We start from the raw sequence: 27,488 nt of genomic DNA, 5'->3' as shown, positions 1-27,488 counted from the left end.
ACTTCCTAGGGAAGTGGTGCTGGCTCCTACCCTGGGGGTCTTTAAGAAGAGGCTTGATGACTGCCTGGCTGGACTCATTTGAGCCTAGTCTTTTTCTCCCGCCCGGGCGGGGGGTTGGGCTTGAAGATCTACAAGGTCCCTTCCGACCCGACTTCTATGATTCTATGACTTTTGCATAGTCTCTCCAGATTGTATTTAGTAACTCATGTTCCACTATCTTTAGACGGCTCCATAGAGATAATACGAGCAATTTGTTGTCCTCACCCAGCTGAGACATCAGCCAGGGACCCCTCTGCTGTACCAAGCCTTCAGGTAGGATGACAAAAGTCACACATGTCAGAAGGAAGGATTTTGGATCTGTCACTTGTCAAGTTCCCCCAGGACCAAGTTGAAAACCAGGTGCCCACTGTAAGGTTTTGGACAGGATGTAGACAGCTGGGTCTGTGGCTAGGCCATTAGGAGCAGGCAGGGGTCAGAAAAACTAGTTCTAGGGAAGATTCAGCGTCAAAGTCAGGAAAAGCCAAAACTGAGTCAGGAGCCAGGAGAATCAGAAAGAGCAGTGAACATGAGGCTTCCTAAAACAAAGACTGTGTCAAGACATGCCTGCAGCCTAAGGCTGCAGGCATACTTACAAGGGGTGAGTGGCACTTTCAGCAGCCATTCTGTTTGCTCGGCCCCACAGAAAACTGGGCAACTTCATTAGCCAGGGATCAGGGGGTAGGCTCAAGTGCTTGGCCCAGCTAGGCATGCTTAATCAAAGGCCCTAACGCCCATAGCTGATTGTGGATCTCAATCCCACCACCACCCTGGAGTAGGTTCAAGACTCCAGGCCTAGGACAGACTATCAGTGAGTTGTGCACTTTAGAGGTTGTAATAAACATAACCATGTGACTGCTCAGAACCTTTTCTAACTTTAATACCAAACAGATTTAGCATATTCTAAGTGTTCCCAGTGACAAGGCCCTTAGTCCTGATGAGCAAGTGTTTATAAGCTGAAGAAAACATCAGGCTTGACAAGTTTAAGAATTTAGGGTCTCTCAATATTCCCAGCACTACCAGATAGATCAACCAGTTTCCATGTTGCCAACTTATAAATGCAGTACAAGTGATTTTAGTCCCAGTTGCAAGCAATGTGGAACATGCAACTGGAGTGGAAGTGAAGCTTATAACACTCCTATTTCTATGCATGAAAACCCTGAAAAGCCTTCATTTTGTTTGTTCATTTCTTAAACCTTGCAGAGGTAATTATCCTTTTACTGATACAGATAGCAGAGCTCATACAAGATGAATTCACAATAAGCTGTAAATAGAACCATGGGGTGCCTGTACACGAGCACGGAGTGTGTTCTGATGTGCTATAATTGCAGCATGTTGGAGCAGCTTCAATTAATCCAGTCTGCTGGACCATGATAATTACCATGCTCCAGCCTGCCTCTGCATCTTATGTATCAGTGTCCCCATGCTTCAGAATGGTGGCGGGTGCATTTTATCTAAAGCAGTTCGACAAGCTTTAAAGTGCCCCTGCCACCTTTTAGAAGTGCAGGGATGCAGATACATGAGATGCTCTGGGCACCTGAATTAGAGTAGCTCCCTGAGCTACTCTAATTAAAGCACCACACCCCCGGAGGTTATGTAAAAACGCCCATGGAGTCTAAACTAGAAGCAACTCACATCCACTTTACCACATGCTCTTTCAAAAGGATTGTATCAAATTAGGTGTTTCTTTATATTACAGTATAACTCTCTATCACCTTTAGCAGGAAGATCACATAGAAAAGTTTATAATTCTGCCACTATTTTTGCACCAAGTGGCAGCAAAGTGTTGGACACTTTGGAGACTGTGAAGACTAGAATGTGCACTAAGTAGGGTCTGGAAAGTATTTGTTAATTATAGGCCTGGTTCTGCAAAACCTTACTCACATGAATAAGAGATAGTAGACTATGGTCTCATGTCACTTTGTTTCCTTCTGTTAAACCTGCAGGGAGATGGTAAAAGACTGGTTTTGGGTTGCTACAAAATACACTTTAAAAATGTTCAAGGATAGAGTAATGAATTAGAAAAAAATCACGAGGCTAGATAATTAGAACCCAGAGCACTTTTTCAACTAGCTAGAGCATGCTTAATTAGTTCAAAATTGGAGCTTGTATGGTTTAACAGCACCCTTTAATTTTAATGTGGCAGTCCCTTCATAGGAGGAAAAAGGAAGAGAAAGAAAAGAAAGGAAAAAAACAAGAATGGCCTTAGCTAGCATGAATTTGTGGTTTTGGATAAAATCACATGTGATATGAACCTTTTTCTGGACGTCTGAATGAGTTTGATTTGATTTCTTTCCCCAGTTGAAACTGAACATCTGAGCTCCCAGATTTGGGCTGAAAATGGCAGCAGAAATTTCAAAATATCACAAGCCAGCTCTCACTGTATTTCTGCTCCTTTCCTGCCCATTGACAGAGTGAAAGTCATTCCTCCAGGACCAGCTAGCAACTGCTGCCCAGAGGGTTTTTCCATCTATGGACCCCTCTGTGAAATCCTATGAAATATGAACTTTCATTTCTACCTAGGAGAACTTTTACAATCTTTTCTCTGATGCCTTATGAAGGGTGCTTGTGCCCGAAAGCTTGCAATTAAGTTTTTTTGGGTTTTTTTGCAAAAATCTTGTTTGTGTAATAAAAGATATCAATTCTGTCCACAAGCCCTGATTCCTATTTCCTTCAGGACCATCATTTAAAAGCAATGCTGGTTAAAAGGCAATCGAGGCATGTTTAGTCCTTCCTATCCTCCTCTGAGTTCAACTGGGTTTTTTTGCATTTACCCATACTAAGACTCAAGAGGTTGTTCACAAACATCCAAGACAGGCATAAAAGATAAATATTCCCTGTGTCCGCTGTGGGGCAGGAAAAGTTGTAATGGACTTGACTAGATTTTAGGAAGAACTTTCTGACTGTAAGTGTAGTTAAGCATCTAAAGAGATTGTGGAAATTCATCATTCAACGTTTTTAAGTGGAGGTTAGACAAACATTTGTCAGGCTCAGACAGGGATGATCCTGCTTTGAGCAGGGGGTTGGACCAGCTGACCTCTTGAGTCCTCTCCACCCTTTTTTTTTGTTTGTTTGTTTTCCCCTCCCAGGTCTGCTGTTGGTTTCTTTCTTGCTTCTTTCAATGCATCCATAGACAATATACATCCTCTAATGTGGGGAGAAGCCATAGACATAGATCAAAGCTGCTAATAGAATCATGGACTAAACTAGTCTTAATAGGCTAACTACTTCAAATGTGATTAAGATTACAAGAAACCAATCCTTCTCCTTAACCAAGCCTGGCAGTTTCAGGTTAAAGACTGCCTTTATAAGGCTAGATGCTCTTCTTCTGTATTAGCTAAATTTCTATATTTTGCCTGTTTCCACAAGCTGCAATTTGCACATTTCCTGACAGAGCCTTGCCAAGCCATCAAGCAGACAAGTTGGCAACTTGAGGGACTAAGCAGCAGTTTCAGGAGGAAGAGAAGGAGCCAGCCAACAACTCAGCCCTTTTCCCTCTTCTAACAAGATCACTGCTATAATTTTATGAGTTCTGATGTTTGTGGTCATCTCATATTACTGACAATTTATGATGTCCCACTTGAACTCTTATAGCCATGCACTTGGTTTTGAGCATGGAATTAGACCAGCAACCCAAAAAACAGAAGATCTATTACAATGAGTAGTCAGTGTCTACCTCTACAGCAAATCCTGCCTAAGCCATGTAACAACTGCCTGCTTCGTACGTACTATGAAATGTATTTCACTATGAAATGTATTTCATAGATATTTTCAGTCATTTTCACGTTCAATAGAATGTGTTTAAGAGTGCATATTTTAAAACTGACATGTGGAGGATATTTTAAGTAAAGGTAGTTTTTTTCAGTTGCTGCATATATGCGGAACATTGTATTATTATTATGCATATAGCCATCGTTATTTTTTATGTATTATTTATTATTATCTATCACCTGCCATTTGTGAACATAGAGAGATACAAGGTTCAGTTTTAAAGACAGGCTGCAGCCTAACAAGAGGACAGTTAAAGACAGACAAGCAGAAGACAATATTTGTGAAAAACATAACAAATACAGTACTTTGAGCATCCTCTGTTTTTTGATATAGGATAGATGGATAATACTAAATTAATAATCAGAAATAAGGCCCTATGAACACTTCCCCCACCTCTCCTTCCCTCGTGCTATTGGCAAATACCCCATCACTGGAAGAAAGAGTGGAGGATAATACACAGTATATTATTTTAAGGAATAACATGTCCTGAACCTCTCAAGTCACCTAATATACCCATGGGAATATCTGGTATTGTGAGGCCCCTTCACCTCTGTCACTGAGACACAGTCAGCTATTAGCTAAAAACTCAAAGAAAGCCCCACTAAAACACCCACTCTATACAGATGTTGGGTAAGCTAGGTCCACTTAACATACTGCCTCTTATGGGCATGCATTGGGCTCGGTGCAGGGGTGCACCAAATTTAACGTAAAGCACCAGTTCCTGGGGGAGGGGGGGAGTTATGTCTGCAAGCAGCCCTATAGCTATAAATCTTCAGCCTCTTTCTTCTTTCCTTCCTTAAACATGCTGTGGTTTGTGTCTTCATCCTGAATCCACATTGGTCAATAGGAGTTGTGTTATTGACTCCCAAGAACACAGAATCTACTTCTGTGTGCTTTCATGTGTATGCACATATACAGAAGATAATTTTAAGCTTTCTGTTGGCATTCTGGCAATGCACATTTTCCCCCTTAGTAAAAATGACACTTTCCAATGCAAAATTCCACAATAAATTCATAGGAAAATGGATTTAGGTGCTTATGTAAAATTTCCACTCTAGCCCCTGAAGCCATCCAGCCACCCAGTTTCCTTATGGCAACTCAAAGCAGTGTTTACACTGAAAACAATTCTATATTCTTTGGGTTACAGAAGTCCCAGATACCCTATAAGGACCCTATACCCCATGCGGAATAATCTGAATAGATCAGATGTTATAAGATGCTCCTGTGCTGTTAATGTGCAAGGAACCCAAGAAGTATGAGTTCATCACCAAGTAATTTAATATTCCAAAGGCTGATCAATGTTCATTTATGAATGCATGTATAATGCATATATCTCTGTAGTCTATGCACTTGTAGAGAAATCTATGAAAACAAAGCTGCCATCCCATCAGCCTTGAAAAGCTGAGGCAGCAGGGAGAGGTACTTTGCTAATTGAGCTACATTTCTATTTTCTCTTCCAACCAAAGGATTTTCCATCTGCCCTTTGCTTGTTCCAGGTACTTTGTAATTTTTAAATAAATATAATACAGTGGAATAAAATACTTCACTTTATGTTTCTGAAGACCATCTGAGAAAGCTGGATCAGAACCTTTTTTCCTCTCTAGAATAGATTTGCTATGTTTTTGTAGCACACTTGACCTTTTTATCCTACTTCCACTAAATGAATCAAAATATTATTTGTTATTTAACTTCAGGTTCACCCTGCTGAGCAGCAAAGATGAAGCAATTATTTGTAATTTTAGATTTATATATTTGCATGCATCAATAACAGTATTTTTCACACAAAAACCTAAACTACTTCTTTCATATTGTATTGGCTCATGGAAAAGAGACTCCATTTTCCTTGGAAAGCCAACTCTTACCTTTCTAAAGCATTAAACACACCAGTTCTTTAAAATATTACCTGCTGTATAAATCACTGAACAATAGATGGGCTCTTAAAGAGCCAGAAATGCATCAAGATTTACTGCCATGAATGTATATTCTTTCAGAACTCCTCTAATCACCTTTTCTTTTATTCCCTTTTCAGTCTGATGAATAAGGTTCCTGATTTCTGTCCCTGCAGAGGGCAACAAAGAGCTTTGCTGCTGGTCAAATGATTTGATTTGCACCCTAATGAAATACTGTAACCAATTATACCATTCTCTGGTTATCAGACTTTTGTGAGGCCCTGACAACCAACCTGAATCGCGTTAGATACTCCAGGCTGACTGATCATTTCTTTAAACGTATCACTACTGCTTTGGCTGCTGGTATATTTCACAGTCCTGCTTGGCTGGGTAACTAGTCTTCACATCAAAGGGCGGATTGTTCAGAATTATTGGTCATATGTCTCTCAAGGAAAGATATACACTTTAAAAAAAGGCATGCAGGAAAGTTAGATCTGTATTTGTTCATACTATCATATGTTTTAAAGTCCACTCCTGCCCCTCCCCCAAGTAGTTGCTGAAGTATTTGGCTTTTAAAATCTTGAATCAATAAATCAGTTTTCCTGTTCAAGAGGAAAATGTTGACTTAGGGTAAGTGTAGGTTAATACCTAAAATAACATTGTGTATAGAAACCACTTTAGAATTCTATGTTCTGCTTTTATCAGGAAAAATAATTACAAAGTCAGAAAAGTTTAGATATGCAGTAGCTCAAATCATACTATGGTATATGTGCATACATAGGTGTACCTGTATCTAATTATTTTGAATCTATAAATGTTACTATCTACACCAACTGTTTGCACATATGTGTGCACACACACATGTGCAAGAGAAAGCGAGAGAGAGTGCACGAGATTCATTTTCCCAGCTTCAAGGTTTCCAACATGCTGTATGTATTATCATTTGCAGCACCGTTACATGCCTGGAGGCTGACATTTTCTACTTCTATATCTCTTCATTACTGTGAGCTCACGACAACACAGCTAAACAGCCAGACAGCAGGAGTAGCTGAATAAGTCCATGTCTCAGTCACATGAACTAAATATATCTGTCCTCAGGTGAAGGATTATGCTGGCAACACCCAAAGAAAGGGAGGAAAATCTAGCAAAACCTTGCATAGGAAAATCTAAAACAGATTATATTTTCTATATGGATTTCCCTCTTCTTCTCCCTGCTGCAACTTTCCATCAGGTTGTATGAAATCTAAACGAGTAACAAATTGCTAATGCCCCTACCAAACATCTGTATTGTTGATTTATTTATTTAGTTATTTATTTGGTTTGGTTTGGGGTTTTGGGTCTTTTTACAAACACACTAAAAACTCTGTACAACATGAAGAACATCTTTGGTTGCTGTGTCTGACAATGTGAAGCCTAATTGCTTGAAGTTTGCTCTCCTCCTATACCCCTTTGCCTACTCTCAAGAGCAGCTCCCCATTATAACACATGGTGCTTCTTAGGAAGTACTTGATCTAATACTTGATCAAGTAACTCAAGTGCCATGAGTTACTAGATCTCCTGAACCAATTGCCATGAGTTACTAAATCTCCTTGTGTCCTTATGCCATGAGTTACTAGATCCCCTGAACTCAACAGAAGTTCACTGTTGGCTCCCAGGGGTTGAGGAATCTAGACGCTGTCTGCAAGCCTGGAGCCAGTTTCCCCTAACATTGCCCTCCCCCTTCCCAGGCCCAGCACTGTTTTCAGAATGGGAGAGGGGAAAGGGAGCAGAGGGAGCTTGTTCTGGTGGTTCCCCAGCTGACACTGGAGGGTGGTGTGGGTGGCTTGGAGCCCCCCACCCAGGGGAGCTCCAATCCATCTACCCTACCCTCCAGTGCTAATGCCAGCTGAAAAAAAACCCAAACCAAACTCCCTCTGCTTCCTTTCCTACCTCCCATTCTAAAAACAGGTCCAGGCCTGGGAAGCAGTACAGACAGAAGTTACTGAGGGTGCTCCATTTTGGACATCTTCATTTGAACACTTATGCAATTAAAGCATTCTGCAACCGTGCATTTCTGTTTGGTCACAGCTTTCAGGGGCCAGAACAGGCAAAAATTGTCACTTCTGTCTGTACCTCCATATGTAGAGAATAGAATTAACAAACATGGGACAAGGGTAGTGCTACTGTTCTACAAGGGTTTATTGTGCGGAAAGTCTATGAATCAAGCATTCTTGTTCAACTAAGTTTCCACCACCTCTATCATGGAACTTTATAAACAAAAAGTTTTAATATTTTAAATAAATATAGTACAATGAAAAGTCTGACTTAATAATAATACAGCAAGGACGAGTCTGTCTCACTTGCTTTTCCACCACATTTCCCTATATCATGAATGAAACTACAGCTGAACATTACCCTGAAAACCTCATAATACAGTATGCTGTCTCATGAAACAACCTAACTTTGGTCTCCAACACAATGCAGCAGCTTCCACTTGACCTCCTTTAGTTGTTGAATCCAAAACACATATCAGAGGCTAGATCATGGAAAATTCATAGTTAAATTAATCCCTTTTTATACTATTACTGAATAATTTATGTGGTGCTGCAAAATGGTGGCTTGAATCAGATCCAAGCACATAACCAACCTACTGACTCATTAAAGGCATTAAGGATAACAGGCAAGGAACAAAAATTCAGAGAACACATCAAATATGGGTTTCAGCTATTAGAAGACATTACTAAAAAGTGGTTAATTGAGTTCAAACAGAATGTCAAAATATTCATCCTTCACAAGAAAGTATATATGGTACTTATTCTTCCATTATTGCAATACAGCTTCCACCATGCAACAACACACTGCTCACGCAGCCTTCTACAACTTTATCATATATGTAGGATTATTGGCCCCCACATATCTGGAAACAGCCAACTGCAATAAGTTATATTTCTGTGCAGACACTTGCATTCTTAGAAATTCACTCTGGGAAGCCACACCTCTAAATAGACCTGAAGAAATATATCAAACCTACCCACAAGCAAATCTAGGAAACACTGCTATAAAACCCAGAATAACCTCACAATCACACCCAATACAACAGTTAACGCTAACAAACAGGACTCCAGCTTCTATAGTCATTGCAGCCACATTGTGAACTATAGATCCAGGACACATGCACACACACACAAACCCATTCCCTATTAGCCTGTACATTTCTGCTTTTGTAGATCATCTTCTCCCCTCTAATTGGGGATAATGTGCAGATATTTGCTCTAATTCAAAATTAATCTGTTTGAACATCTTTGAAAACCTTTCATGATTATTTTATGTGAATCCTTGAGAACTCAAGCCCCACTAGTGTGAGTCATGGTAGAACAGAATTTTTCCTAGTATACTCACTATAAACTAATTATATTTGTAAAACACACAATACACACTAGCACAATAGAAATGGTGAATTTTACTACTAAATGTCTAATTCACAGTTAACAAAATTTGTGAGGTGCACAAAGCATGTGGTGCTGTTTATTACCTGATAGCATGAAACACATAAATAACCAAAAAGAATGAATAGTATCATAACTGAATATGTAACAAAAAAGTGTTTCCACAGGCTAGTTATTTTCACCACTCTATCTGAGACAAAAGTGATATTGTGTTATAAAAAATGTTATGATCTGTTCTTAGATAGTCTGCAAAGAATAAAAAGGAAAATTCATAATTAATTTTTTTTCACTCTTGTCCTCTTTGCTATATTTTGCCTTAAGATGAAACAGCTATTTTGTATTGAAACAGATTATACAGTAAGATATTGTTTTTCTCTAAACTCTAGTAGCTGGAAGTGTGTACTGTAGCCAAGATTTATTGATTACCTAGTGTAACTTTATCAAGACAAACTGGGATGTATAAATGGGGCCAGGGAAACATATAAGGATCTGCTGTATCCAAAGGACCTGGCAGCAAGCCCTAGCCCTAACTCTGACCAAATATTTTTTTTGTCAAATACAGATGGTATGTTTCTTGCTAATCCATAGACTTTTTAGTCCTTAGTCTAAATCAACCTCATAAGCATATTTCCATTCCATGTGAAATGGCTCTGAAATATTATAGGAACCAACGAGAATGGTGTTTTGGCTGACTTGATTCATTTTGGCACAAGGTTTAAAATCAGGCTGCAAGTTTTGATTCCACTGGATATCTGCCCTGGGCTCCTTGGAATTGTGCCTAAAGATCTAACTGGATCCAGGTATAAAGAAGGAAGAATTTGCTGTCCACAGGCCAGAACATGTTTTGAAGGCTTTTCTGTCAGAGTGGAACCTGTGAAACTAGTGGGTTACAAAGCTCAGTAGTAATCTAGCCCTATTTCAGCATAATACACTGCTGTGTTCTGATATACCATATTTTCTTGCATAAACATATACCTTTTTTCCAAAAAACAAGGAGCAGAATCTATGAACAGGTTCATCTCCCTAGCTGCTGTTACTGAGTTATTACTAGTGATTAATCTTTTTTCCTTTATTCTGCCTTTCAAAAATAAGAAGCATATCTTATTCTGGGGCATGTTGTATGCAAGTAAACATGGGATTAAGCCTTCACACAAAAGGGAGGACACCAAATACACAAACATCATCATCTTTCATTTTCTTTTAAAACCGGATTGTTGTGCTCATGCTAGATTGACCAAGGCCCAAATTCTCAAAGACAACTAATTCCAAGTTAAATTGATATAGTTTGTCAAACAAAAGGTTCCTGGAAGATGTGCAAGTGAAAATATACGTGCATGGCAGGAAGTATGATTGTGGGATCCAGCATCAGATCCCATCACACCTTACTGCTGGTGCAGAGGGAGCTTGGGATCACTCCCCTGGGTTTTGCCTGCACTAGCAAGTAGCAAGATCCCGCAGCTGAGAGCCCCAACAGTTGATCCAGGCTCCCAGCCCTTTGGGTACACCAGCTCATTAGGTTCCCAGCTGACTGGGCTCCCAGTCATGGAAACATATAGTGTGTTCCTGAGGCTAGAAGCCAGATCCACTGATGAGACTCCCAGCCACAGAGGTATACTCCATAGCTGGGAGACCTAGCCTGACCACACATTCAATTACGCTATGATAGGAACCAGCCACAAAGTTAGCCATTACACAAAAAATGTGTAGTAACTTCATGGTTTATTCCTCATGCCATTAATTGTATTAACATGTAGCCAGGTAACAGCTTAACACAAGATTAACTGTAATGTGCCAGAGCCCAAAGGGTGCCTATACATGAGCAGTGAGACTCCTCTGATGCAATGTAATTATAGCACATGGAAGCAGACTTGATTAATCAGTGGGTTAATTAAGCATGGGGTCACTTTAACTAAAGCTCGTCAAGCAAGTTTTAGTTAAAGCACTCCCCCCACCATTTTTCAGCACAGTGATGCTGATACATGATACACCCCCAGCACTTTAATTAGAGTGGCTCTCAGAGTCACCCTAATTAAAACACCTCCCCCCTCCCCCTTAGAGCACATGTATAAATGCCTAAAAACATCACCCACAAAAATCCTTGGCTCTTGCAAATTAAATCAATGAAATTTAGGTACCTACTTTCCTGTCTTTGACCTAAATTCTCTATTCACAGAGTGCACATAGGTTGGAGCAGTTGCGTTACGAGCTTCGCTACATCAGCCACTATTATATTCTAACTCCTCATATTAATGAGTCATTAGAAGGAATAAGAAGTTAAGTTAGTTTCCATTCCTTACTTCCATTTCTTCCATTCCTTCTTAAAGCAGCCATCATTTTAGTATCTAAGATAGGGTGAAATGATCAGTCAATTCATACTGAAGTTACTAATAAGCATGACTTTCTACCAAAAGTCCTAGTTGTCCACTAGGAAATGAGATGTGACCACCAGCTTCTTTTGATCATGAAACCACCAACCAATGTGAACTTTTTTCAGTTATTCCCAAGCTGAGAAGCACTAAGACAATTTAAAGGTAAAAAGCTAAATATGCCATTGCCAGGTCCCCTGAGCTATTCAGTTATCCCCTAGATACAAGTCTCAAGTTGGCTTGGAATTTAGGGGTTTATCTGAAGGAAATACAAGGCAATTCTTTAAAGTGCCTGTTTAACCTGAAATCCTAAACCAGCAATTTTCAACGTGAGTACCATGGCACCCAGAGGTGCCTTGAAATCCTTTCAAAGGTGCAACAGAGTGCCATGTCACCTTTGGTAGGTGTACAAACAAAATAGACCCAGAGTTTTCAAATAGGAAACCCTAATGTTAAAAATGCTTTGATCTGTTGTGATCCTTTTAAGTTATCTGAAACAGATAAATCACTCTGCTATTTTGTCCTTAGTCAAAAATAAGTGAAAACTAAGATTTGGCATTTTCCCAAGGAGTGCCTTGGATCAAATGAGAAGTGCCTTGAGTCTAAAAAGGTTGAAAATCTTTATTGTAAGCCCTGTTCTCAGATCTCATTTGAATATGTATGTCATAACAAAAATTGTTGGGATTCGGGCTCATTTAAATTAGGCATTTTTGAAAATTTTATTTTAAGTGTCCTTTTCCAAAATTAGCATTATGCTATAGTCATCTTTTCAACACTGTGGGCTAACTTTCCACTATCTTGCCTGTTGGGTAACCATTTATACATGTGCAGAGTAAGTATAAAGTGATTCCTAATCAGAATGGTTGTGTTTTGCCTCACTTTACACCACTATCATTTTTTCAACTGGGGAAAGCAGTGAAAAAGTCAACTCTTTGTTGAAGCTAATAGATAATTCCAGTAATATACCAAGCGTTTCAATACCAATTTGGTGGTTGATCTGAAGAAAAAAATACACCCCAATAACATCTTTTTTCCCACTGCTAATCAGTATATTTAGCATAATAATTACCAAGATTTATGGACTGTATTTATTTTAATAATATTCAGTGAAATTGTCTGTGTTTTCTCAAAGGGAGTCCATGTAACACTTTGCAGTAAAAAATAAAAGCAATTAGATTTTCTTGGCAAACTTTTTTCTTTAAAAGAAAGGTCACAATAACTAAAATGGAAAAAGCATTTAAAAATGAGACACGGCTTTGCTAAGGACATTTGCTAACGTAGATGCCTTGCACTTGAATACTACCTCAGCATGAGCTCTCACTGTTGACACAACATGCTGTTACTCTTACAGCAAGCATTTAGCATACAGAGGAAAAGGGTTACTGCAGCTACACTTGAGGAAAATTATTTATAATGAAAAACCAAAAATGGCTTCACTCTAATAGACAACACTCTAGTTTGTGACTAGAAAACTTAAATCCTATACTATTGACAAAGCAACCTGTGATTACTAACAGAATCAGCTCAGTTTTCTGCAAGAGAATAACACCCCCTCCCCATTTTTCTTTCCCATACCACCAACCCCCAGTGTGCTGCCCTCTAATGAAAGGTCAGAGGTTAGGACTTTATTTTCCTCCAGACCATGAATGTTAAATGGCGTTAGCATGAATAGTTCAATGACCCCTGTGTGTTCTGAAGTTGCTGAAAAATGGAAACAAATGTTAATTTGGGTTTCAAGTCAGACTTTCTTTGGCTGATCTACACTTATGGAGCACATTAGGCTACTTACAAAATCAGGCTGAACTGTGACCTCTGACCCAGCTCCATTTTAAAATGGCTGGCTTCATCTGTTGGAAGCCTAGGGCTGCCTCTGGGCTTGCAGTCTAAGTTCTCTCATGTAATTCTCACTTGGTGCCTACTACTGTTCATGTGCAAGTTACATAAGCCAGAGCAAATCTCCAGCACACATCAAGGGCACTGTTCCAATTTAAAAGTTGATGGCTGGCGTAGGTGTTATTTGTACCCTGTGTCAAGCTGTGATTGCTCACATCTGGCAACAAGCTGAATAGGACTTTTGATTCAGGGTGAAGAAAGAAAAAGTTGGTGGTAAGAAAACGAGGAGGATGAAGGAGGATTATCTTATAGCTTTCAGGCTTGAAATGAAGTATCCATATAACCAGAAAAATCAAAGTTAGAAATGTCCCGTTGAGCCATGCATATGTGCTTTTGTATTCTTGGATGGCCATGATTGCAGATCTAAAATCCTAGTGCAGTGACACTGGAATCCACACATGCTTTTAAAAGTAAGACAGTCATTTGCAAATGACTTCTGGCATAAGAAAACATCCTGATTTATAGTGTAATGAAAGAGAGACCTATTTTCTCTCTCAATTTAGTAATAAACCATGGGAATGGTCCTTATCTAGCCTTATCTTGTCATTGTGGATAAGACAACTTTTGAATTTTCATGCTGTTTTTTCCTCCACTCCCGTCTCTGCACATTCTCCCTAGTGCAAATAAAGCATACAGGTTTAAGACTGTGTGGTGAGAGTCAAAGAATACTATTACTCTGCAAAAGTGGGTTGTAGAGATACGGACTTTGCTGCTCTTTTCTTGTTGGAAAGAGACTTCTGAGGTGAAAAGCATAGACAAAGCATTAGCTGTCATTGAAATGTTTCATCTTATGCCCTCCTGCAAAACAGGCTAAAAACATATATTCTCAATATTCTATGCTGGGTAGAAACAAGGTACAATGGCTGTTAACCAAGCCTGTAAATAAGTTAGTATTTAAATCTCACTCTGCTTGGCAAATTCCAGACAGATAGACAGACAGACAATTATCTCAATCAATTCAGGAGTCTAAAAAGTGTGGAATGAATGCAGTTCTGAGCTTACAGGTCTTTAGAGCTACCATATTCGAGCCCTTCACTGGTGCAGCAAAAATAATATGTAATTTACTGCATTGAACTATGGTCCCATGTATGAAAAGGGGGAGCACTAGGGGTCAGATTTCTCTCCTATAAAGCATCAATTATTTGAAAGTTTTCTTGAACCCAATTATGTTTTAAAGCTATTTTAAAAGAACTGGATTTGCTGTTGGGTTTTGGTGGTACCATCTGAATTCATTTTTTGTGACTATCATTCTTCTGTTTTTGGAGCTGCTATTCTTTATGGAGTTGTGTTCTTGGGATTGCAAATGCAAATCAAAGATAATGGTTAATTTTAATTTGTAAATGACAAAAAAGCTTACAAAGAGGGTTTTTATACTCAGTGGGCACATCTGTACATGTTCCTAACTGCGCAGTTGCTACTGCTAAAGCAAGTACTAAACGTCTGCATGGTAACTGTCGGTAGTACACAGTCCCAGCGGCACATGGGTAATTTCTGACCCTACTGCATAGTAGCAATGAGCTTGTTGCTACTGCACAGATGTGGTGGCGTAACAGTTCATGCCCACCACATGAACTAGCATTTCATGTCAACGTGTCCACTGATTGAAAACTTAAATCTATTAATCAAGATTAAGAAACACAATGGTAAGATGCTGATGCTTCCTATGTTATTTGCATGATCTATCTTGGGTGATATCTACACTGATGCAAAACTTCTGAGAAGAGGTTCTTTTATTTTTGTATGAGTGTCTATGGTTGTTGGCATAACAAAGTCAAAACTTTCAGCTTCACCACTGCACTCTCTCTCCATGCTTAAGAGAACACCGGGATAATGGATTCTGTTGCCTAGCAAGTGTTAGTAACATTAGCTCCTTAATGGTGACAGGTCTAGGTGGTTCCGCTGGGTATAGATGTTTAGTAGCCTTTTTGTTATGAAACTTGGAAAGAAAGGTGAGGAAAAAAGGAAGAAATTGATCTATAGGACCCGTAGATCATCAAGACCCCTAAAAAAATCTAGCCACTTAATTTACAGACCAAACTATAGATTTAGATATCCATATTCTTCAGACTCTCCCCTTTTCTTGAAGGCATCTCTATTTTATAACATATCAGAGATTTCCAACAATTACTTTGGTTCAACTCTGGCAGCGACTTCCCATTTAGATTATGCTACATGTAAAATTACTCTTCAAATATAGGCTAGTTATTACAGAACATGGCAACTTAATTTCCCAAAAGACACATGAACTTCCATAAGTGTCTTGCTATAGACCAGCGGTTCTGAACCTTTTTCAGTTGACATACCCCTTAGTCTCATGGAGCAGGCGTAGGATATCTGGTTTCCACATGCGTGTGCATTTTACAGCAGTAAAACCCTGGCAATTTCAAATTCTCAAGACTTTTTTTAGGCCCTTTGACCTGTGTTACACAATGTATGAAATATATCTCACGTACCCCCGATGAGGCTTCACGTACCCCCTAGGGGTACACGTACCCCCAGTTCAGAACCGCTGCTACAGACCAATGGCTTATGCTAAAGATAAACCTCTAGGGCATAAATATTCAACCCTTAGCCCAAGGCTCCATGTCATGTGACCTGCAGGGCTCCCTACAGAGCCAGAAATTTGGTGGCGGGAGAGCAGCACCAAATTTCTGTACCCAATGGAAGCTCCAGGCCCAACATACTGAATCAGGCACCTAATCCTAGTATGCAGGGCTGGGCAGGGGCAGCCCCAGGTCCCAGGGACTAATTCCAGTGTGCAGGGGCTGGGGGTAAGGTGCCAGGTCCCAGAGCCCAATCCTGGTGTGGGGCACCTGGACAGGGTGGTGCAAGGTCCCCAGGACCCAACACTGGCAGACCAGGAAAAGAGGGAGTGGCACAAGGCCCCCAGAGACCAGTCCTGGTAGGAGAGAAAGTGCTGGGCCCCAGGGACCAATCCCAGTGTGCAATGGTGAAAGGGGGCAGTAACAGCCCCCCAGAGACCAATCCTGGCTCACAGGAGTGGGATGAGGTGGTACCAGGCCCCCAGATCCTGGCATATGAGGCTTGAACTGGCCTTTAGACTTGTCCTTCTCCACTCATCTGGCCTGCCAGGCGACAAGGTTGAGCATCCCTGCTCTAGGACATGAAACCTTGAATACTGAAATGTTTATCTACCAGGAGTAAAGTACTATGGTATGCCCAACAAGACTAACAAAATGTAATCTGGGAAGAATGAAATTATTAATTGGATTCTTTTTCTATTTTAATTTTGAGTTGGTTTCACTTTCGTTTGATATAAGTGTTATTTTCATTTTTGTTATCATTTTTTCCTGGATATGGATAAAAGTCAAGTGCCTCTGTAAATGTGTTTATTGCATTTGCTAAAGCATCTATATAGGCCTTTGGACACGAGAGTCTAAAGTCCATCATTTATTATGACTATGTAATATAGTATTATTGATGCTGAAATCAAATTAAAACCCAGATACTTTTACAAAGTGGGATCATCTCAGACTGTGTGCGTGTGTACATGTGTGAACATGAGTTAAGTCAGAGATGATTTCTTTCCAGTTTCTTGGGGGACTGTTGCTTTCTAGAAAGGCATAGGGAGTATAGAAATAAAATATAACTTTTGTGTGAAGCTATTTAGGTTGTCCAGCCTCAGCTCTCAAGGACTGGAACCCCTTCCTTGCTCCATGGGAGCTGATGTTACACTCCACTTGGTAGACTATTTTCTCAGAGCTAATTCCTAATTCTGGGTTAAGATATTCCTTTATTACAAAATACAAGAGGTTCTAACTTGTGTTTCAAATCTTAGTTGATGTGAAAAGTAATGCAGAGCTGCTGAAAGGAACTTGGGAGCTCATGCAAATGGGACCTCACAATTCCAACTAAATTTCCCTCTATTGTGCTACCCTCTCTTCCTCTTGAAAGGTCCTGTCACTGCAGTAAACTCTAAAAAGCCAGAATGCTGAAATAAGGAAGAAAAAGAAAGGACAAAATGTCTTTGTATGTGCCTTGCGGTAGGCAATTGCCATCTAACTTTTGAAGAAAATAAAAAAGGCTAATTTAGCCTAGCATCCCTGCCCTATACAGTGGGGAGGCTTTAGAAGCATCAAAGAGTGATTCAGATTTAGGTGCCTAGGTGCTCTACGCAGAGAAGCAGAGGAAACAGTTGTCTCCAAAGGACAGTTCAAAACACACAGAAGTGTTTAGAAACAACCAAAAGGAAAAAGTGAGCACAGGAGTATGTCTGAGGTATAGTATCTCAAGAATTTAGGTGCCTGACTTGAGCTATCTGGTAAATGTCCCCATTCATTCATGATCCACGGCGCCTAGTCCTGCAATTGTGTGGTTGGTTTCCAACAATAGTCAAGTCACAAAACCCCAGCTTGACAATATGTATCTAAGAATTCAACACACTTGCCAAAGAACTGCTGTCATGGCCAATATCCTAGACCTGTATTGTGGTTAGAGGTAGGCATTTCCCCCCTCTCCCCTTTAGAAAATAACAAATTTGCTGAGAGATGCAGCTGCATTCAATGCAGTGAATCATTTTGGAAAAATACACCCCCTTTCACAAAAGAAAAACCCTAAAAGAAAACAAAACAAAAACAGGAGAGGAGTGGGGAAGAAGGAATTCCAGGACACATTTTGGAAATGGCAAAATATTTGCCTTCTGAAAGTGTCAAAATGACATATTTTGGCTTCCAACAAATCTGACATTTGTATTTTAATGTGGAAAACAAGGATAAAAATAAATGTTTAAATAACCAAAAAATAAAATTAAATGTTTCTTTTGCATAGTTTACATTGACCCAAAACATTTTTTTAAATGTTTCAGTTTAACCACTGAACCAGAAATCTATTACATGGACAAATCTAGTCGTGGCTAGACAATTTCCTCCTTTCTTCAGCCCATTAGTTCTCTTCTTTCACTCAGGAACATCTAGCTCCAGTTTCTCCACCTCTGCTGCTGTTCTCAGTAGATGGGCAGACATGTAGCTGGTTACAGCTGGAAAGAAGAGGCAGCCATCAGGAAACAGGGAAGACAGACTGCTGAATTGTGGCCAGGAGAGGGGTCAAAATGGGATATAAAGGAAGAGAAGAGGGAGCAATCCTGCAGGGGGATGGTAGTGGGGCAGAGAGAATCATGAGAGGACAGAAGCTGCTCTCCACGGAGTATGGGGAGAAGAAAGGGAGACAAGTGTGGATCCATACAACAGTCAGAGCTGCCATTAAACAAGAAGCTGGGAGAAGAAGGAAACAGACATGGGCAAAAGTATAAGGAAAATGTGGCAAAAAACTAGCCCATCTCCTCAGCCAAACAGCAGAAAAATTCAAAATGTTTTAATTTCAAGATGACACTACTTACTGCATGGTATTAAGAGACAGAGGATACCAAAAGCCCCATCTACTTACTGTGTATCAACTTCCAGTGGTATTTTAATGAGATAGAGAACCCAGTGTTCTGCCCATCTGCCTTTTTCACATTTACACATCAGAGGATACAGTGGTCTAACAAGGTAATAAGCACTTCAACAGTGGGCTCTGTGCCTCTGTTCAGTGTCTTTTCGTTTTCTGTGAAATGAATGCATATGCCCTTCAAAACACCTGACTTAGTGGGAAGCAGCCAGAAACTGAAACACCTGTGTGTCACGCACAGCGTTAATATTATGTGCATGGGTAATGATCATTCCACAGTGCGTACTGCATGACACTTGTTTGACTTCAGGTCAAATTGGATTGTCCAATTAGCTACCTAGAAGGGAAAATGACAGAACTCTTACAAGATCTCCTTTTATCCTATCTGACTGCGCTTTATCAATCTCTAACCCTGTCCACTCCATGCACTCCTGCTTTCCTCAAGCAATTGCCATCCCAACAAAACCATGTTGGCATTATCCATAGATTGATCTCTAAATTGTTTCCCAAACAGTTTTTGAATGTTTTTTTCTTCAGTTGAGGATCACTGTATTGCTTCAAATATTTTAAGGGTCCTGGTGAATTGTTTTACAGCTCAGTCTCCATCTAATAAAGATTATTACCACTTCACCGAGTCATTCAGGATGTGCCTACACTTCAGTGATACAGTCTGAATGTACTTACTTGCCCAGTTCTATGTTTTAAAGCTAATAGTTAAAACAAGCAAACTCTACAAAACTTCTTTTGGGCAGGATCTTCTTTTCATGTTGTTTATGAGGTGCACAGCATACTGCTGGTCTGCATAAGCAGGCCACTAATTTAAGGTTCCTTTTGTTCATTTCTGAAGAAGCGCCATACTCACCCAGTAGGCTCATGGCAAAACACTTCTATTATTTTAAGTGTAGTAGGCTTACCTTTCAGAGCTTGGGTTGAGTCCCAGGCTTGAGATTCTGCTGTTGTGATTGGTGGAGCCCATCCTAGCCATCCAGCCCTGGGGTCAGTTTTGCTCAATGGCTTCATCAATGACCTGGAAAGATGTCATAGAGTGCACCCTCAGCAAGTTTGCAGATGACACCAAGCTGGGGGGAGTAGTAAATACACTGGAGGGTAGGACTAGGATTCAGAGTGGCCTCGACAAATTGGAGGAATGGACCCAAAAGAAATCTCATAATGTTCAATAAGGACAAGTGCAAAGTCCTGCACTTAGGATGGAACAATCCTATGCACCCTGCAGACTGGGGACTGACTGGGTAAGCATCAGCTTTGCAAAGAAAGAACCAGGGGTTACAGTAGATAATAAGTTGAATATAAGCCAACAGTGTGTTCTTGCAAAGAAGCCGAATGGCATAGTGGGCTGAGTTAGTAGGAGCATTGCCAGGAGATCAAAGGAAGTGATACTACTCAATTCAGCACTGGTGAGGTCACATCTGGAGTTCTGTGTCCAGTTTTGGGCCCCCACTACAGAAAGAATGGGGATAAATTGGAAAGAGTCCAGCAGAAGTCAATAAAAATGGTGAGAGGGCTGGGGCAAATGACTTCTTGTGGAGATGCTGAGGGACCTGAACATATTTAGTCTGTAGAGAAGACTGAGAAGGGATTTAACTACCTGAAAGGGGCTTCCAAAGAGGATACAGCCAGACTGTGGTGACAGATGACAGAACAAAGAGCAATGGTCTCAACTTGTAGCAAAGGAAGTTTAGGTTAGATATTAGGAAAAATGCTCTCACTAGGAGGAGAGTAAAGCACTGCAACAGGCTACCCAAAGAAGTTGTGGAATCTTCATCCTTGGATTTTTTTAAGGACCAGCTAGATAAAGACTTGGTTGGGATGATCTAGTTGGGGACAGACCTGCTTTGAGCAGGAGGTTAGATTAGATGACCTCCTGAGGTCCCTTCCAACCCTAATTTCCTATGATTCTTTCCAACTACCAGTTTGTGACTTAACAGAGGTGTACAACTCACAGTGGTTTCTCTTCCTTATCTTGACAGCCCACGCCAGGGCTTTTCTCCATTTCCATTCCCCAACTCAGAGTACACAGACTGTTCCCATTACAATCAGAGGGAAAGGAGGAGTTTATCCCACCAGTCCCTTCTCCTGCCTAATACAAATCCCTCTCTGAGACTTTGCCATCGGGAAACATGATTGTATGCTACCTCCTACTCATGATTTGACCTTAAGCCTGTTTCTAGGATCTAATTTCATTCATCTCTGATGTGAAGACTACTGGGATGTTGACCTGGAAAGAGTGAATATAGCTGTCAAGATTCAGAAGATGAACTTTGAAAACTATTTCTGTTTTTATGGTTTTTGTTATATGTTTTATTTTTGTTCTTACATTACATTAATCCTTCCTGTAAGATCAGGTTTCCTGAAGAATGTGATTTTAAGGAGGATTGCAATTAAAATTCCTTGTGTAAAACTACTTTCTACCCTCAAAGCTAAGGTCAATACATCTTTAAAAAAATAAAAATAAATCACAAACATATGTGCTCCCTTGGGAGCCCATTCCAGATTTTGACCACTCTAATTGTGAAGAAGTTCTTCCTAAGTCCAGTCTAAATCTGCTCCCTGCTAGCTTATGGCCATTATTTCTTGTAACTCCCAGGGGCGTCTTGGTGAGTAGAGCCTCACCAATTCCCTTCTGCGCCCCCATGATGAATTTAGAGGCAGCCACAAGGTCGCCTCTCAACCTTCTCTTGCGAAGGCTGAAGAGGTTCAGGTGCCCTAGTCTCTCCTCGTAGGGCTTGGCCCGCAAGCCCTTAACCACACGAGTGGCCCTTCTCTGGACCCTCTCCAGGTTATCCACATCTCTCTTGAAATGTGTCACCCACAACTGGACGCAGTACTCCAACTGCGGTCTGACCAGTGCCTGACAGAGGGGAAGTATCACCTCCTTGGTTCTGTTTGTCATGCATCTGCTGATGCATGACAAAGTACAGTTAGCTTTGCAGATGACTTTTCTCACACTGACAGTTCATGTTCATCTTGGAGTCCACTAGGACTCCAAGATCCCTTTCCACTTCCATGCTGCCGAACAGGTCATTTCCTAGGCAGTAGGTGTGCTGGACATTTTTCCTCCCCAAGTACAGCACTTTGCATTTCTCTTTGTTAAATTGCATTCTATTGTTTTCTGCCCATTTGTCCACCCTGTCTAGGTCTGCCTGTACTTGTTCCCTGCCCTCCAGTGTGTCCACTTCTCCCCACAGTTTTGTATCATCAGCATTTTTGAACCTGGGAAGGGTGCTGGAGCTTGCTCTGGCCTCTCTAAGTGCTGGCCTGGTATTGCAGTACATCTAGTGCTTGTTCCCTCTTGGGCAAGTAACTTTTTAAGGGCCACACTCACTCTCTCTCACACACACACACACACACTTCCCTCAGCGTGTTTGCCCAACACACGCGCATAAAGGCTTCCATCAGTATGTTTGCCCAATGTGGGCCATGTGTTTTATAGTCATGCTCAGTGCTGGCTGCATTTAATCGACTTCACAATTAGTTTCTATTGCTGAGCACATGTTGCTTTTGGCAGCAGTTTAATGATAGACAATGCATTTAGTGAGCTTTCCCCTGTAAGCGATTATAAGATGAAGGGCTTTTTTCCCCTTTCCAAGTTGGGGAAAAACCTTGTCTTGCGTTTGACTAAACACAGTTACTTTCTCAGCCATCTATTGGCAATGAGGAAGGTGAAAGGGGATGTGTGAGGGATGACAAAACTGCATTATTTCTGATGCCAATGGTATTCAATCAGCATTTTGATCTCCTGCCACTTCTGCCCTCATACTGGTCTCTTATGCTATTTCTGTTCTTTTGGGCTGTCTGCTATCAAAGGCATCACAGTGGAGGGTCCTAGCTTTTGGCCAAAAATCTGAGGTGGACATCCTAATTTGCTTTAGGCTTTTTTCTCTACATCAGATAAGATATCCTAAAACCCCTTGGAAACATACATTTTTAATTAAGAAAAAAATGTTAGAAAAATGATTTTTTTTAATGTTCTTTGAGAGAATAAAGTAAATTAAAGAGCTTTGACTGTGTCCTGATCTTAGATTATTTAGCTTTACCTGCATACAAGAAGTGGCTTAGCTCCATCTCAGTGGAAAGGAAGAGCTACAGCCTACTTCATCTTCACAGATTTTAAGCAGCATTTATAGAGCTGCATAATTGCATTTTTTGGTACTTAAATGGAGCTTGGTTTCCATTTGCATAGTGACTCTTACCTGCACTTCCTCTCTAAGTCTACTCAGAAGGCTGTGCGATGGCCCTGTGGACTTTATGGCAGCATACAACTAACTCTTTGGGGACACACACATTGCTGTGTGAATCCCAAGACTTTAGCTGAAGAAAAAACGCAATTAGTGACTGTAGGGAGGGGTCACTTTCAAGCCCAATAGCTAGTGCAGGGATTTTCAACCTTTGTTAAGGAGTGTACCCCTTCATAGATTCACCGATGTTAGGGTCAGAAGGGACTTCAATAGATCATCGAATCCGCCCCCCTGCATAGGCAAGAAAGAGTGCTGGGTCCAGATGACCCCAGCCAGATGCCTACCTAACCTCCTCTTGAAGACCCCCAGGGTAGGGGAGAGCACCACCACCACTCTCTGGGTACGACCCCCTAGCCAATTTGCCACCCACTGGACTGTGTAATCATCCAAGTCATAGCCTTTTAATTTGTTCACCTTCTGTGGGTACCCCTTCTGGGCTGCACCCCATTCTGCCTGGGCAGCTGGGGGGGGATGCTGAGGTCAGCACACCCCCCCACACTGCCAGGCCAGCCATGGGAAAGTCTGTGGGGGAAAGGAACTGGGCCTGGGACCTGGCAGGGATAGGAAGGGAGCCAAGCTGAGCTGAGCCGAACCAGGCCCAGGATTGGGTTGGGGCCAGGGCCCACTACACCTATCCCTTCCCCCATGCCCAGGGTAATTGCCCAGTGCTGATACCCCCAGCACCAACAAATCCAGTGCTCCCAGCCCCACCCCGGCTCCAGGTGACTCCCCACCCTGGCACCAGCCCCACACCACCTGGGGCCCCCAGCTGGGGGCCAAAGCAGGGGCATCCTCAGCTGCACCACTGGATTGGAGGGGACGGAGCACCTGGGACCCCTGCACCTGCCCTTCCAGGCCCTGCACAGCCAGAGCAGGGCACAGGACAGAGCTGCGGCTCATCTGAGGGATGCAGGGAGGTGTGGTGGGTTGCACCACTGCACAAATCCCAGGAGGACATGGGGGGCATGTTCCCCTGGACCTGCATGGGGCAGGATGGGCTGCCACTGTGGGCTATGGCTGGGGCAGCGCTGGGATCTTTCTAGTGGGGGCGTGTGGGGTGTACTGTGCTCCAGGCGGGCAGCAGCAGCACTGGGGAGGTGGGGTCAGGTGGACAACCATGAATCCCAGCACTGCTGCTGCCCTCCCCAACACAATCTGCCACCCCACCAGGAAGAGCCTGGTGCAGCCCCAGCCCCACACAGATCCAGGGGCACACACTCCCCATGCCTCCCAGGGTTCTTGTAGCAGCAGGAGCCATGCTCATGGCTCAGTCCCATGCCCCAGCCAGAGCATCTGCCCTAGCCCCAGCCCTGGCCCCCTAGACCCACCCCATCAATCACTGCTGCACGCACCCCTTCACATCACTGCTACAGCCACGGGAAGTCTGTGGCTGGGCTGCTTTGCAGTCCTACCACTGCCCTGTGTTTGTGGGGGCTGAGCCTTTTTAGCCCTCCCTTTCTGCCACCTATGGGTGGCGCAGAGAAGCAGGGGTACCTGGGTGTGGGGAAGCAGCGCGCGGTAGTGACCTGCTCCCCATGCTGCCACTTCCCAACTACCCCCACTTCTCTGTGCTGCCACTGTGTACCCCCGGTGCCTTCCCAAGTACCTCCAGGGGTATGCATACCCATGATTGACATCCCCTGGCCTAATGGTTAGGGAACTTGGCTAGGGAGATGGAAACCCAGGTTCTTAGCATCACACAGCCAGAAGGGATTTGAACCTACATCTTTTATACTTCAGCAAAAATGTTCCAATCACCAAGCTGTGAGCTAGGTACTGCTCAGAGTACCTGGCTCTCCTTTTCAAAATAAGCCACTGGGCAGCCATGAAGGACTGGAGGAAAAGTGCAAGCTGGAAAAGTGAGGCAGACGTTGCCCTAGGAGAGAGATGGCCCTATGTTCTGTCTTTTGGCAGTGCCTCCAGCATGAGAGAAACTATTCCACTGCTGCTTGTCCATTTCACTGAATGGATATGACATGCTAGTGAAGAAAAGACATTGAGGATAGGGAGTAGATCATGAGAAATAAGATTTTCATCTCTTTTCCAGCTGCCTGCCAACCGTGGTTTTGAGGAACATGTATTATCACTGTTACAAAGCTGTCAGAGTTCCCCAAAAAATGGATATCTTGCCCTTCTTTGGGTAACTAAATTTGACAACTTAGTCTTATCTAACAAATAGGTAGTAACTGTGTAAAAGTCCTTTCATTAGCTATTTCTTCTATTCATATCAGATGAGAATAAATATATGACCAACAATTTTGGACACTCACCTTATGACTCCTTAAAAGGGGTCTGTAAAACTCAGGACCCTTCCACATGTTTCATGTTGGGCCCTCAGGTCACTTTGGAAATCCTACTCATAAAAATACCATTTTGTATGGCAACTGGATAGTCACTGCTCCAGGCAACTGCCTGTGATCAATTGTGGCAGACAGAAGAGCAGTCAGAGTTTACAGCCATCACCTTTTAAGCGCCCATACCCTGAATCAGCACAATGATCACAGAAATATCCTTTGAAAAGTTCCAGAAACCTGCATGTGAGAGAGGGAAAATTCTGATTCTCATGGAGAAAAAAACATTTGGTAAACAGTTCTTCATGTTTCACAGAGAACATGTTCTGCCCACATATGGACATATTCAATCTACAAACCTCTATGTTAATGTTTTCCTTATTTAGAAAGGGGGAAAATATATATGTAATGCTTCGTATTTTCTTGTGGCTGAAAACTCACTTAGGGACTCCCAAAATGACACCATTTAAGAGCATAGCATAACCTCAATGTTTGGTGAAAAAATACAGGAAAAGCAGCACCTCCCTTGAGGAAGAGGAAAAAGAGCAAAAGCACTGAGTAGTATTTCCAAACAAACAGATAAAATATTATACAAAGCAGCCACTAGAAAGTTAGGGTCTTGTTACGCATTAATTTTAAGCAACTACTGGAGCTCTTAACCCCTGGATTATCCACACATTAACATCTGAAACTAATTTTAAGCACACTTTAGCCAGCTTAAAGTTATGCTACTCTGGGGCAGGTTTCTCTCTGATCCATGTTACCCAGCTCATGTGCCATTAATATGTGGCCACTCCCCACAGATGAGCTGCAAAAGTCTCAGTCCTCCAGCATCCCAAGATGCAGTGTCCCCTCTCTCACCCTCCTGTTTAAGGGGTGGACAAACTCTCCACCCCTTGAATTCTGTTGCCCAAGGAGTGGTTCTGGCACCAAGCCAACTCCCCCTCCTACTCCCAAGGGTGCAATCCCATGTAAACAGCTGACAGAGCACATACCACCCAGCTAGCCAGGTTGCAGGGCACAGACAGATCTGGGAGTGGGGCTGAGGGAAGGGGGAGAGAACCAAGATATGGGGCCAGATTCAGTCTCCATTAGCTAGGGCTTCCATCCCAGGACAAGGACAATAACTCCCCCAAAAGTACCTTCCCTCCCTGCTCCCACCTCTCAGCCAGCCCAGGAAGCATGACCAGCATCCCACATACCCTGAGAAGGTCACTAGGGGGTGACCTTCTCAGCACCACTGAGACAGAAAAAGATCTTGGAGTCACTGTTGACTCCCGAATGAACATGAGTCTTCAGTGTGATGAAGTAGTCAGCACCTTGTCATGCATCAGTAGGTGTTTCACAAACAGATCCAGGAAGGTGATTCTCTCTCTCTAAGTGGCACTGGTCAGGCCGCAGCTGGAGTACTGTGTCCAGTTCTGGATGCCACAGTTCAAGCGGGATGTGAACAACCTGGACAGGGTCCAAAGAAAAGCCACGTGTCTGATTGGAGGCCTGCAGGGAAGGCCCTATGAAGAAAGGCTAAGGGACCTTAACCTCTTCAGCCTCTCCAAGAGAAGGCTGAGAGGGGACCTTATGGCGGCATACAAATTCAGAAGGGGAGAGCAACATGAAGTAGGCCATGATCTGTTTACCAGGGCACCCCCTGGAACAACAAGGAACAATGACCACGAGCTATTGAAGAGTAGGTTTAGACTGGACATTAGAAAAAAGTTCTTCACGGTCAGGGCTGCCAGGATCTGAAATGGGCTTCCAAAGGAGGTGGTTCTTGCCCCATCCTTCGGGATCTTCAAGAGGAGACTGGACAGGCACCTGACTGGGATCACATGATCCCAGGTTTGGTGACCCTTTTCTTGCCTGCCAGGGACAGGGGTCAGACTAGATGGCCCACTGAGGTCCCTTCCGATCCTAGAATCTATGAATCTATACCCCACACCCCACTCTGAATCCCACTTTATTAAAACATGAGACCTTCTTTAATTTATTTGTTTAGTTCTTTTGAAATTTTTTTAAACATCTTTTTGCTTTATCCTTCAGCGGCTTACTTTCTTTATTTTGCCACCCATCCTATATCCCTATTTCCTTTCCACCTCTCATTTCATTACCCAATCACATCCTATTACATTGCTTCCTCACAGCTTCATGTTCCTGT

At 42.1% G+C, this 27,488-nt stretch overlaps 1 long non-coding RNA gene across 1 annotated transcript in view; it reads right to left on the bottom strand.

Annotated features, from left to right (window-relative positions):
• Positions 1-19,699: 19,699 nt before the first annotated feature.
• The window catches only part of LOC109316242, a 15,700-nt gene continuing 7,911 nt past the window's right edge, over positions 19,700-27,488 (bottom strand). Inside the window, exons 2-3 of the long non-coding RNA XR_002102781.1 lie at positions 25,313-25,573; positions 19,700-19,813 (exon numbers count right to left, since the gene is read on the bottom strand). This is a non-coding gene — a long non-coding RNA (uncharacterized LOC109316242). The remainder of the gene's footprint in view (positions 19,814-25,312; positions 25,574-27,488) is intronic.

The sequence above is a fragment of the Crocodylus porosus genome, unplaced genomic scaffold (genome assembly GCF_001723895.1).
Source record: "Crocodylus porosus isolate Cpor-Errol unplaced genomic scaffold, CroPor_comp1, whole genome shotgun sequence".
NCBI lineage: Eukaryota > Metazoa > Chordata > Crocodylia > Crocodylidae > Crocodylus > Crocodylus porosus.
The sequence above is the reverse complement of the archived record's forward strand: the minus strand, read 5'-3'. Positions and strand labels throughout refer to the sequence as shown.